This window comes from Octopus sinensis, linkage group LG7 (assembly GCF_006345805.1).
Source record: "Octopus sinensis linkage group LG7, ASM634580v1, whole genome shotgun sequence".
NCBI lineage: Eukaryota > Metazoa > Mollusca > Cephalopoda > Octopoda > Octopodidae > Octopus > Octopus sinensis.
The window spans coordinates 93056990-93071384 of record NC_043003.1 but is presented as its reverse complement, the minus strand read 5'-3'; the positions used below and the strand labels follow the sequence as shown (position 1 = coordinate 93071384).

The 14395-nt window shown below is 37.8% G+C and overlaps 3 non-coding genes across 3 annotated transcripts; 1 reads left to right on the top strand and 2 right to left on the bottom strand.

Annotated features, from left to right (window-relative positions):
* The first annotated feature begins 5814 nt into the window (after positions 1–5814).
* On the top strand, positions 5815–5896 carry Trnas-gcu. The gene has a single exon. It is a non-coding gene; the product is annotated as a tRNA-Ser (tRNA).
* A 2101-nt stretch (positions 5897–7997) lies between these two features.
* Positions 7998–8079, bottom strand: Trnas-gcu. Its single transcript has one exon. It is a non-coding gene; the product is annotated as a tRNA-Ser (tRNA).
* A 3380-nt stretch (positions 8080–11459) lies between these two features.
* Trnas-gcu lies at positions 11460–11541 on the bottom strand. The gene has a single exon. It is a non-coding gene; the product is annotated as a tRNA-Ser (tRNA).
* Between the last annotated feature and the right edge of the window lie 2854 nt (positions 11542–14395).

The following is a 14395-nucleotide window of genomic DNA, read 5'->3' as shown; positions in this document are numbered from 1 at the left end:
AAGCAAGTTCAGATCAAATAATGTTCACGATGCGTTACGGTCCAATCAGAACAGTTCGATACATTACATAATGTTCGTATCACAACAATTCACGTTACAGTTCAATGTTCATTATCGACTATATCAAAGTCCTCCTTTTTTTTCTCTCTCTTTCTTCTTTCTCTTTTTTTTCTTTTACAGTCTCTTTACATCGTAACGCATATCAATACATAATTAAATACAAACAAAACTTTACCGGACGTTCCCTTTCCGTCTGCCACAATTTCAGACAATTACTACTGTGATTGCCAAGCCCTCTCGCTGCAGTCTCTTAATTCCTTAACCTTCCCTGTCTTTCATCTGTCACAGCAGAAAACAACCTGTTACTTGCTCTGTCTTCGACTGACTCGTCTCTAGCAGAGTTTCCGGCCAACTGTGTGTACAGCTCAAGGTTCTTCCTTTTTAAGCGGTGCTTAGAGCGAACTTTGGTTCACCTGAAAGGGGTCGTAGTTCCAAACAGAACCAATTAATCCACCTGAATCTGACAGGACAATGGATATATTCCAAATGTGGGTCGCCGTCTCTGTCCTCAAGCTGAACTCGCAACAATATTAACAAATCTTAAAGATACTGTTGGGAGATAGAAAGAACATTTTGATGAGTTGATCAATAGACCCACTGAAGTTGATCTCTCTTTTTTTTGATAATATACCTGAGAGACCAATAAAACATCTCATAGCAGAAATTCCAGACCTGGCTGAAATAAAAGCAACAATCAGGAAATTGATCAATGGAAAGGCTCCTTGTATGGATGGACTTGGTGCAGAGATATATAAATATAGTAGTATCATCTTTGTGCAATGTTGACGGATGTGATTCAGAGGGTTTGGCAAAGTGAAGAGGTTCCTCCTGATTGGCCTGATGCAACTATGGAGATACAATATAAATCTAAAGGTGGATAGGATGTCTGTGATAATTATCACGACATCTTTATGTTAGCTGTTGCTGGAAAGGTCCTCTGTAGTGTGATGCTGGATAGATTGCTTCTGCACATAGCTGATGAAATTCTACCAGAATTGCAATATGGGTTTAAGGATAGTAGGAGTACTGTGGATATGATATTTTCAGCTAGATAGTTGCAAGAGAAGTGCGTTGAACAGGATATGGACTTACACCAGGTTTTCATTGACCTAACAAAAGCATTTGATTTTACCAATAGAATTGCACTTTGTGAGATCCTAGAAAAGCTAGGATGCCCTGCAAAATTTGTGAGAATGCTTAGACAATTTCATGACAAGATGGAAGAGAGTTAATGTTGGAGGTACATTAGATCCAATTTCTGCAGAAAATGGTGTAAAGCAAGGTGAAAGTTTTGCTCCTACACTGTATATTTCGCAATAGTCTTTCAATTAGCTTTTAAAGATTGCCCTGAAGGGGTCTATATAAGATACAGGACAACAGGAAAACTGTTCAATCTCAAAAGACTCTGTGTCAAAGCGAAAGTTCTGCATTCTCACCTTATTGAGTTACTGTATGGCAGAATGTGATTTCTGCAGCATGTGCAGCATTGGGTCTAACAATCAATCTAAAAAACTGTTATAATGTAGCAGCCTGCTCCCTACAAGATGTATATGGAACCTTTTATAACTGTGAATGGTCAAAGGATGGAAACTGTACCTAGATTTATTTATTTAGGAAGTACTTTGCGCACTACTGATGAAATTTCATACAGAATCAGCAGGGCTAGTAGTACTTTTGGTAGACTTCATAGGCAGTCAAAATGGAAAGGATGCAAGATGACAGGCTCAAAGACAGTCAAAATGGAAAGGAGAACCATAGATGCATGCATACTGACATACATACATGCAAACATACAAACATACATACATACATACATAGATACATACGTACTTACTTGCTTACTTTACTTTACCTTACCTTACCTTACTTTACTTTCCTACATTTTTTTTAACTTTTATTTTTTAATTTTATTTATTAATAAAAGAATTAAATTAAAAGTAAAATAAAATAAAATAAAAAATAAATATTTTATTATTTTTAATTTTTTCATTTATCTATTTTTTTCATTTTATTGTTTTGTTTTATTTTTTTATTCTATTTTTATCTTATTTTATTTTTTATTTTTATTTTCATTTTATTTTATTTTATTTTTTTATTTCGTTTTATTTTAATTTATAATTTTTTTTTTATCATTTCATTTTATTTAATTTTATTTTATTTTTATTTCATTTTATTTCATTTTATTTCATTTTATTTTATTTTATATTTTTTATATATTTTTTTATATTTTTTAATTTTATTTTATTATTTTATTTTTTTTATTTTTTTTATTATATTTTATTTTTTATTTTATTTTATTTTATTTTAATTTACAATTTTATTTTTTTTGTTTTATTTTTTATTCTTAATTTATTTTATTTTTTGTTTTTATTTATTTTAATTTTATTTTATTTCATTTTTATTATTTTTTATTGTATTGTTTTTATTTTATTTTCATGTTATTGTTTTTATTTTATTTTCATTCACTTTTATTTTTTTTATTTTATTTATTAATAAAAGATAAAATAAAATAAAATAAAATAATACAAAAATAAAATAAAATGAAATAAAATTGCCAATCTACGGCAATCTCCGGCAAACTCCGCCAATCTCCGACAAACAAATTAAAAAAACAAATTTAAAAAATTTTTGATTTAAAAAATTAATAAAAGATTAAATAATACAATAAATTTTTTAAATTCAAAAAATAAAATAAAATAAAAATATTTATTTTATTTTTTATTTTATTTTATTTTTATTTTATTTTATTTTCTTATTTTTACTTCATTTTATTTTATTTTATTTTTTTTATTTTATTTTATCTCCGGGTATTTCCGCCAATTTCCGCAAATCTCCGCCGATCTCCGCCCATCTACGCCAATCTCCGCCAATCTCACTCTCTCCCTCTCTCCCAGCATTATTGGGAAATCTCCCAAAATGCTATTCCGCCTATCTCCGGCAATCTCCGCTTATCTCCGCCAATCTACGCCAATCTCCGCCAATCTACGCCAATCTCCGCCTATCTCCGCCTATCTCACGCTATGTCCGCCTATCTCACTCTATCTCCGCCTGTCTCACTCTATCTCCGCCTATCTCACTCTATCTCCGCCTATCTCACTCTATCTCCGCCTATCTCAATCTACCTCGGCCTATCTCACTCTACCTCGGCCTATCTCACTCTATCTCCGCCTATCTCACTCTATCTCACTCTCTCCCAGGTGTTTTAACACCCAGAATTATTGGGAAACCTCCCAAAATGCTATTCTGCCAATCTCCGGCAATCTCCGGCAAACTCCGGATTTCTCCGGCAATCTCAAGCAAACTCCGGCAATCTCCGGCAAACTCCGCCAATCTCACTCTATCTCTTCCTATCTCCGCCTATTTCACTCTATCTCCGCCTATCTCACTCTATTTTCGCATATCTCCGCCTATCACACTCTATCTCCGCCTATCTCCGCCTATCTCACCCTATCTCCGCCTGTCTCACTCTATCTCCGCCTATCTCACTCTATCTCACTCTATCTCACCTCTCCCAGGTGTTTTAACACCCAGCATTATTGGGAAACCTCCCAAAATGCTATTCCGCCAATCTCCGGCAATCTCAAGCAAACTCCGGCAATCTCCGGCAAACTCCGCCAATCTCACTCTATCTCTTCCTATCTCCGCCTATTTCACTCTATCTCCGCCTATCTCACTCTATTTTCGCATATCTCCGCCTATCACACTCTATCTCCGCCTATCTCCGCCTATCTCACCCTATCTCCGCCTGTCTCACTCTATCTCCGCCTATCTCACTCTATCTCACTCTATCTCACCTCTCCCAGGTGTTTTAACACCCAGCATTATTGGGAAACCTCCCAAAATGCTATTCCGCCAATCTCCGGCAATCTCAAGCAAACTCCTCCAATCTCACTCCATCTCTGCCTATCTCCGCCAATCTCACTCTATCTCCGCCTATCTCACTCCATCTCCGCCTATCTCCGCCTATTTCCGCCATTCTCCGCCCATCTACGCCAATCTCCGCCAATCTCACTCTCTCCCTCTTTCCCAGGTGTTTTAACACCCAGCATTATTGGGAAATCTCCCAAAATGCTATTCCGCCTATCTCTACCAATCTCCGCCAACCTCCTCCCATCTCCGCCTATCTCCGCCTATCTCTGCCTATCTCACTCCATCTCCGCCTATCTCAATCTATCTCCGCCTATCTCACTCTATCTCTGCCTATCGCAATCTATATCCGGTTATCTCAATTTATCTCCGCCTATCTCACTATATCTCACTCTCCCCAGGTGTTTTAACACCCAGCATTATTGGGAAATCTCCCAAAATGCTATTCCGGCAATCTCCGGCAATCTCCGGCAAACTCTGGCAATCTCCCGCAAACTCCAACAAACTCCGGCAATGACCGGCAATCTCTGACTATCTCCGGCTATGTCCGGCTATGTCCGGTTATCTCCAGCAATCTCCGGCAATCTCCGACAAACTCCGTCAATCTCCGGAAAACTCCGCCAATCTGCGGCAAACTCCGGAAAACGACACCAATCTCACTCCATCTCCACCTATCTTCGCCAATCTCTCTGCCTATCTCACTCTATCTCACTCTCTCCCAGGTGTTTTAACACCCAGGATTATTGGGAAATCTCCCAAAATGCTATGCCGCCTATCTCCGCGTCTCGCTGCGTATCTCTGACAATCTCCGCCTATGTCCGCAAATTTCCGCCAATCTTTACCCATCGACGCCAATCTCCGCCAATCTCCGCCAATCTCACTCTCTACCTCTTTCTCAGGTGTTTTAACACCCAACAGTGTTGGGATATCTCCCAAAATGCTATTTCGCCTATCTCCGGAAATCTCCGGCAATCTCCGGCAATCTCCGGCAATCTCCGCCCATCTCCGCCTATCTCCGCCTATCTCCGCCAATCTCCGCCAATCTTCACCTATCTCCGCCCATCTCACTCTATCTCCGCCTATCGCACTCTATCTCCGCCAATCTCACTCTATCTCACTCTCTCCCAGGTGTTTTAACACCGAGCATTATTGGGAAATCTTCCAAAATGCTATTCCTTCATCTCCGGCTATCTCGGTCAACCTCCGACTATCTCGGTCAATCTCCGGCTATCTCGGTCAATCTCCGGCTATCTCGGTCAATCTCGGTCAATCTCAGTCAATCTCCGGTTATCTCCGGCAATCTCCGGATATCTCCGGCTATCTCCGGTAAACTCCGACAATCTCCGGCAAACTCCAGCAAATTCTAGCAATCCCCGGCAAACTCCGGCAATCTCCGGCAAACTCTGGCAATTTCCGGCAAACTCCGGAAATCTCCGGCAAACTCCTGCAATCTCCAGCAATCTCCGGCAATCTACGGCAAACTCCGCCGATCTCTGGCAATCTACTGCAAACTCCGCCAATCTCTAGCAAACTCTGGCAAACTCCGCCAATCTCTTGCAAACTCGGGCAAACTCCGCCAATCCAACTCTATCTCCACCTATCTTATATCTTTTTATCACTTACAAATTCAGCAAATTTCTTTACAAAGGGAAAACTGGCCATCATTTTTGTGACGTTTCTATGAGCACCAGTACGCAGTTCACAATTAACATCCAAGCACGTTTTTAACTCGTAGCGAAATAATTCAATCAAAAAGTTCACTACGTTGGCATTTATATGTTATGTCGAAGAAATCAATAAAGACAGCGATAAACATTCAACTGTTAAACAGTTATCGTTTGTTACTAATCTAGCAATAAAGAGAACAATGAGTAATTATTACTCGTTGACGAGGTGGCCGAGTGGTTAAGGCGATGGACTGCTAATCCATTGGGGTCTCCCCGCGTGAGTTCGAATCTCATCCTCGTCGTTTTCTATTTATTATTTTTTTTATCATTATTTTATTTAAATACTGTAGCCTGCTTAGACATGAAATATTAGGTAGAGTAACAATAACTAGAAATTACAAACCGCTTTCTACTTTCACTAAAACGACGTAATTGAGGCCACTTAAGAAGTCCCTACAACGGATTTCATTTTATGTTTTGCTTGACATTAGTATATCGACATTATTTCAAATTACATTGCATCTGACTTAATTCTTTGGATATTTTCGGTTTGAACGGCAGTTTTTAACATAATTTCTAGGTAACTAAAAAATTTTAAATTTCATATACTGGTAGAATGTGTTTATAAGACATCTTTTTCTTTTGGCTTTATTGAGAAAATTCTATAGTTTGTAAGATATTTGTTTTTTTTTCTTCAATTTCTGCAATTTCAACCAATTAATGACATCTATTGAGGTGAAAACATTCTGTGCCGTATGAATATGGCCCTAGTTTAAGAAACAGATTGGGTTTATTTACATTTGTGAAGAAAAAAGATACCCTTCCCCCCACACCTAACCCTAACTAACCCTAACTAGCCCTAACCCTAAAACAGATTGAAATGCAATAGATCGATACTAGGGTTATAATTATGGGTGACAATTTCATATGACACCGCTAGGAAAAACTGCCGTTCAAACCGAAAAGATCTAAAAATTGTGCACAATGAAAATTTCAGCACAGACTCATAGTACAAATTAAAGAGAACATTGTCAGCGATGCTGGTTCAATTCACAGTATAAACATTTTGTTTCACTTAAGTATTAATTTTGATATTTCTAACTGTAGAGCAGAGATTTTCAAACTTTTTGCTGGAGCGGAACCCCAAGGAAGCATTCCACTGGCTCGAGGAACCCCTGTGCAATAATGTAATAGTCTTATGCACACATATCTGCACAGGAGAATTAAAAATTACTGCCGATTTTAGCAGTTTTGTAACTTCTTGCGGAACCCCTGGACTATACTGGCGGAACCCTAAGGTTCCGCGGAACACTGGTTGAAAACCACTGCTGTAGAGAATAACCTGGAGAGTGGTCGGCACTGCTAGGATGAATAATCGTTTGGCACACCACATGAAGTCAAAGTATGTTGGGATGACCCAAATTCCCTTTATCTACGGAAAATATATTGTAATTATGATCCTTTTCTAGGGTCATAATTACGTGATATTTTCCAAGAAAAATATTGAAAATATGTTTCTAGAAGTAATACGTTTCTGTTTGTCATAAACAAAATATATTGCGAAACAAAAAGTTATATGAGTAGTTGTGATGTTCATGCATTTTCGAAACATTGGACATTGTTTTCACTTAAATGGAAACCAGTCCATGAATTCTTATCACTGTTTACCTATATATTATATATGCCGGTGCCCCAGCGTGACCGCAGCTTTGAAGCTGAAGCAAATTGAAGATTTGTGTGTGTGTGTGTGGTGTGTTGTGTGTGTGTGTACTCCCAACTATCCGCCGAACAGAAATGATAAAATCTGAGTAACAATTCTGTGATAATTTTGAAGCTTTAATAAAAAGTATATTATTCTACCTTTGGTATTCGAGTACTATCGTTTCCACCGTGTTTTGCATTTATGTGCTCTGCTGTGTGTGTGTGTGTGTGTGTGTGTGTGTGTGTGTGTGTGTGTGTGTGTGTGTGTGTGTGTGTGTTTATGTGTGTGTATGTGTGTGTGTTTATGTGTATATATATATATATATATATATATATATATATATATACGTTATATATATATATATATATATATACGTTACACACAAACACAGATACTTCAGTTATGTAAGTACACATATGTGCTGTTGGTGATATATTTCCTTCTCTGGACTTCTCCGTTTTCCTTTCTGACGAAGAGCTATGCTCGAAATGTCAAAAACTCTCTCTTTTTACCAAACGTCAAATTAATACATCCCACATACACGTCCTTTTGTTGTTGTTATTTTCAATGCTAACTTATTCGATTTGACTACACATATAAATAGATATACACATATATATGTATAAATATATATACATAAATATAGCTCCTGCCATAACAAAGTACGATGCTTAATTAAGACAATTAAAAAAAAATGCAAGCGACGAGGATGAGATTCGAACTCACGCGGGGAGACCCCAATGGATTAGCAGTCCATCGCCTTAACCACTCGGCCACCTCGTCAACGAGTGACTACAGTAACCATTTGTTTGCTTTATTTGAAAATTAATAAACAAAACCTACCAGATAGTTGAATGTCTGTTAATGCCTTCATATTGATTTACTCGCCCTGACACATATAATGACAACGTATTTAGGTATAATAGCCAACATTCAAAGTTCAATACCTGCAGGGATCAGTTAAGCCACCTGTCAGCACAGGGTCGAAAAACTACTTACACTTCGAATACTATAATGATTTTGTCGATGGCATCATAATTCAAAAGTACAATGAATCGATTTGCTGAAAGGGAAAACGCATAAGCTTTGAGGTGTCCTTCATACGAGTTATATCTAATAGTGAATATTCACCATCAGATAATATGATTCTCAGATGAAGGACATTGCTCGAAACGTTTGCATTTTCCTCTTCCTCATAACAAATCAGTTCATTCTATTGGGTTGTCAGGAAAGTTCGTACTGATTTTTAAAGGAAAGAAAAAGGTCAATAAATACTTACCATTACATTTTTAATCAACCGAATATGAACCATTTTGTTTCACAATACGTCTCCATCTTTCCTTTAACTTGAAAACATCCTCTTCCCAGAATTGAAGTGGTTTCATGGCAACGAATTCATCAAGGTATCTTTTGACGTCATCCAAGGAATTGAAATTTTTACCATTAAGACTATTCTGCAGAGACCTGAATAAGTGGAAATCCGAAGGAACAATGTCTGATGAATACGGAGGGTGGGGTGACACATCCCAGCTGAGCTGCAGCAATTTTTGTCTGGTTCCCAAAGAAACGTGCGGTCTTGCATGATCATGTTGGAAAACAACATCCTTCCTGTTGGCCAATTAGGACGTTTCTCTTGAATTGCTGCTTTTAACTCGTCCAGTTGTGTGCAGAATTTCTCAGAATTAATTATCTGGTTACTTGGGAGAAGCTCATAGTACAGAATTCCTTTCCAATCCCACCAGACACAAAGCAAGACTTTTTTAGGGTGAAGACCCGCTTTTGGGGTGGCTAAGGGTGGCTCATGTCACTTACTCCAGGATCGCTTTCTCTGAACATTTCGGTAGATAATCCATTTCTCATCACCTGTCACAATTTGCTTTAAAAAAGGTGCGTTTTCATTCCGTTTATAAAGCGAATGACAGATGGAAATGCGATCCAAAAGGTTCTTCTCACTCAACTCATGTGGTACTCAAGCTTCGTAGCTATTTGTGTTCCCAAGATTTACCAGGTGCTCATGATCAACGGATTTCAATAGGTTGAGGCTTTCTGCCAATTCTCGGGTTGTGTAATGTGGGTTATTCTCAATTGATGACTTGATTTGGTCATCATCTGTAGTGGATGGTCTGCTTGATTGCTCCTTATCAATAAGGCTACAATCTCCAGCTCGGAACCTTGCGAACCACTTACGTACAGTTCTTTCGGATAAAGAAACATTACTGTAAACTGCACATATTTCTTTGGTTGCTTGTGAGGCATTTTTCCCTTTACGGAAAAAGAAAAGCATCAAGTGCCGAAAATGAGCTTTCTTATCTTCCATTTTAAAGGGTTACAGAATTAATACAGGTTATAGGAAATTAAACCTCCTTCCACGAAAAGATAGCTTGAACTGTGCTCCAAATGGAGGTGTAGTCAAATCCTATTTTATTTACTCAACCATGTTCTAAAATAAGTCGAAGTGTAAGCTACTATATAAATCGGCACGAACTTTCCGGACAACCTAAAACATTTTTTCAACTGCAATATTCGAAATGAAACTTTTTTATTGGCCCCAAAAGGAGGGAACGCGAAACTGATCCCTGAGGAAACTGAACGTAGCTCTTAGTCAATTAAATACTGAGCACGATACGCTGCCATTCCTATGTCAAATCGAGAAAATCTTTTCTGAAATTTTATGAATGGGGGCTAGTCAATTACATCGACCCTGGTACTCAACAGGAACTTATTTTATCCACCCCGAAGAGATGATAAGCAAAGTCGACCTCAGTGAAAATTGAACCCAAAAGGTGAAGCCGGAAGAAATACCTATTTCTTTAATACCCTTAAGGGGCTAAACACAGAGAGGACAAACAAGGAGAGACAAACGGATTAAGTCGATTATATCAACCCCAGAGCGTAACTGGTACTTATTTAATCGACCCCGTAAGGATGAAAGGCAAAGTCGACCTCGGCGGAATTTGAACTCAGAACGTAAAGACAACTTAGCGGCAGACGAAATACCTATTTCTTTACTACCCACAAGGGGCTAAATACAGAGAGGACAAACAAGGACAGACAAACGGATTAAGTCGATTACATCGACCCCACTGCGTAACTGGTACTTATTTAATCGACCCCGAAAGGATAAAAGGTAAAGTCGACCTCGGCGGAATTTGAACTCAGAGCGTAACGGCAGATAAAATACCTATTTCTTTACTTCCCACATGGGGCTAAACACAGAGAGGACAAACAAGGACAGACAAACGGTTTAAGTCGATTACATCGACCCCCAGTGCGTAACTGGTACTTATTTAATCGACCCCGAAAGGATGAAAGGCAAAGTCGACCTTGGCGGAATTTGAACTTTCATACAGTTCGATAGCAAGTTGTGGGTCCGTAGAGATACCCCTAATGCGTTTGATGTGGGAAGTTTGATATGGGAAGTTTGATATGGGAAGTACAGACAGCACCCAGATAGCCGATTTGGTCGGAATTTATATTCTTTATGAAATGGCCAACCAATTCCCGGACATCTGTGGAGGTCTTTATCGCGACGATTGTCTGCTTTACCTCCAAAACGCTTCGAACCAAAAAATACAGTATCGATCTATTGCATTTCAATCTGTTTTAGGGTTTGGGTTAGTTAGGGTTAGGGGTGGGGAGAAGGGTATCTTTTTTTCTTCACAAATGTAAATAAACCCAATCTGTTTCTTTAACGAGGGACATATTCATACGGCATAGAATGTTTTTTTTACCTCAATAGACGTCAGTGATTGGTTGAAATTGCAGAAATTGAAGAAAAAAAACAACAAATATCTTACAAACTATAGAATTTTCTCAATAAAGCCAAGAGAAAAAGATGTCTTATAAACACATTCTACCAGTATATGAAGTTTAACATTTTTTAGTTACCTAGAAATTATGTTAAAAACTGCCGTTCAAACCGAAAAGATCCAAATAATTAAGTAAGATGCAATGTAATTTGAAATAATGTCGATATACTAATGTCAAGCAAACATAAAATGAAATCCGTTGTAGTAACTTCTTAAGTGGCCTCAATTACGTCGTTTTAGTGAAAGTAGAAAGCGGTTTGTAATTTCTAGTTATTGTTACTCTACCTAATATTTCATGTCTAAGCGGGCTACAGTATTTAAATATAATAATGATAAAAAAAAATAAATAGAAAACGACGAGGATGAGATTCGAACTCACGCGGGGAGACCCCAATGGATTAGCAGTCCATCGCCTTAACCACTCGGCCACCTCGTCAACGAGTAATAATTACTCATTGTTCTCTTTATTGCTAGATTAGCAACAAACGATAACTGTTTAACAGTTGAATGTTTATCGCTGTCTTTATTGATTTCTTCGACATAACATATAAATGTCAACGTAGTGAACTTTTTGATTGAATTATTTCGCTACGAGTTTAAAACGTGCTTGGATGTTAATTGTGAACTGCGTACTGGTGCTCGTAGAAACGTCACAAAAATGATGGCCAGTTTTCACTATGTAAAGAAATTTGCTGAATTTGTAAGTGATAAAAAGATATACGTATATGTATGTAAATGTATCTATTTACTATGCTACGCCAGACTTCACGGTCCATCATGGCATTACGGAGGTCCTGTTGCTGGATGCCTGTATCCCTGGAGATTACATCAGTGTAGGTGAGCGTGCGCCCTCTGGTATCGTGAGCAGATGGCTTCCAGAGGAGAAGAGTAGAAATTACTTCTTTTTCAGCTCTACAACAATGTCCAACAAACTGGACTCTTCTACCTTTCACAAGAGATGATACAGGTGGTAATTTCCCATATATTTATACTTTGGTTGGATGACGCTTCCACGAGAGATTTTGAGCTCTCATAAGGAGTGTAAGTTCCATCCAACCGCCTCTCAAGCGTCTTTGATAACGTCCAGATTTCTGAGCCATATAGTAGAATTGTATACACACACACACACTCACAAAACAGTTTACTGTTCCGGTATAGATCAAATCAACAAAAAAGTACTCCATCAGGTGAGAGATATAATTTTAAATGATTGAATCAAGGCAGGTCATATAAGTCTGCTGAATTATCGAGTTTCCCTGGTATGAAACTAGTAGTCGCTCTTATATAAATACTGTGTATATAAATGATATTTATCTCTCTTTAGATGGAGTAATATTTTTGTTGATCCTGCCTATAACAGAACTGTAAACTATATATTTTTAACACATGGTTTTCTCCTACAACTTCATAATCCACATATGTTTGGCATGATAGCTACGTTAAGTTGAGTGGCTAAGAATTCTCCTAAAATCAATACACACAGTTATGAATTTATACTACATGCATTACTCTATAAAGAATATACCTAAACCACCAAATAGCCTAATATCTTAGGAAGCTTTTGGGAAAAGTTGAAAACCTCGTGAGATGGAAGGCCTTATTTTTTTATGCATGTCTATTGAAATTTATGAACTAAAAATACGTAAATAACCACTCCAGATGAAAGATTTATCCCCTTTTGAGGCAGACCTCCTTAATTTAGTAACAAATATAAGATTTCTTAAGTAATATAATTCTCTCCAAATTAGACTAAAATCTGATATTAGATATTTCAAAAGTTCTAAAAATGCTCCAAAATCAATAACCGGTATGAAGTCAGATATGATCGAAATGCTTAGTTAATGCATCACTTCATTTCCACTAAATATAAGAAAGCTAAGATAGATAGATACAGGGATGTTAAAGATGAGATTAAATTCCTCTCTAAAAGAAGTAAAATTGATGACAGTGTAGCGTGGCAGTTTCAGTTATTTTGAAATATGACTATAGCGATTGCTAATATCTTCACTGTGTGAAAGGCAAGGCAGAAATGATCTTGTTTGAGGTTACAACCATCTTTGGTCAACTTGTTCTTGTTCTAAACACTAACTTGATTGGCTGACAGGTGACACGAGTGGTCTCTACGTGTTTCGCGTCACTGGTTGACATGTGACACGAGGGTCCCTACGTAGTCCGCGCCACTGGTTGACACGTGACGCGAATTGTCTCGACTTATTTCGCGCCATAATTGCGAATCAGCCAATCAAGACTTTCGGTTAAAATTCCATTTTCTGGAGTTCGGTGAGCCAACCAAACAGTATATAAAGCAGGGTTCACAGACACTTATGTCTTGAGTTCCAGTTCTTCTAAGAACTAACTAAGGCACCTGCTGTTCAACTTAGAGATATGCGATTGTCTCTGCTACTACCTGTTGCTACGCTAATCTATACAAACACTGAAAGCCTCTCGAGTAGATTCCAGCACCTTGCCCTATGAGCAGTAAACTAAATGCCATTGTTAATTCTATGTTCAGTACCTTTAGGTATGCTTCACGCCACCCGAACACACAGACACAAAACATGTTAACGCTTACGAACTCTTAAAATCCACATGATTGTAAATTATGTAAAATAAATAATATTTATGTACCAACAGAAGACTTGTGTCAATTCACTTATGTCCTATTGTCGTTGTATGTATTTTATGGCTTTGAATAATTCGTTAAGAGTAGAACCGCGTGCGATCGTATTTCCTACACGATACGACCACATGTGATCCTATTTCTTACAACAGGTTAGAATACTTAGCTGAAAGAGAAAGTTCCATTGCTTTAAAAGATCACAAACTAAAAGATATCAGTAATAAACTACCCAAAATTTTCAGAAATTGCACAGCAATTGCAAGCACTTGAAGAAATTTCTCGTGTAGAATCCTCTCTGGATTAAGCTGCTGTCTCGCAGACTTTGACCTCCTCACCCCTATGTTATTCTACACCAGCTAGATTGATTATGATTTCTAAAGACAAAGAAGACGCAACATTTTTTTTGTCCTTTCTTTCCCCGTTTTTATTCCAGTTTTTGCATCAATCTTTATGTGTTTTCTCACAAGCCAGCGCAATAGTTTTTATACAGGGCTAACCACGTACACTCAGCCTGAAAGGTTACTTGGAGACTCAAGGCACGTTAGATAGATTTACCGAATTATCGTGTTTCCATGGCATGAAACTATTAGTAGCACTTATTTAAATACTGTGTGTGTGTATGTCTCTGTGTGTACATATGTACATGGTATGCATGTATGTATGTATATAT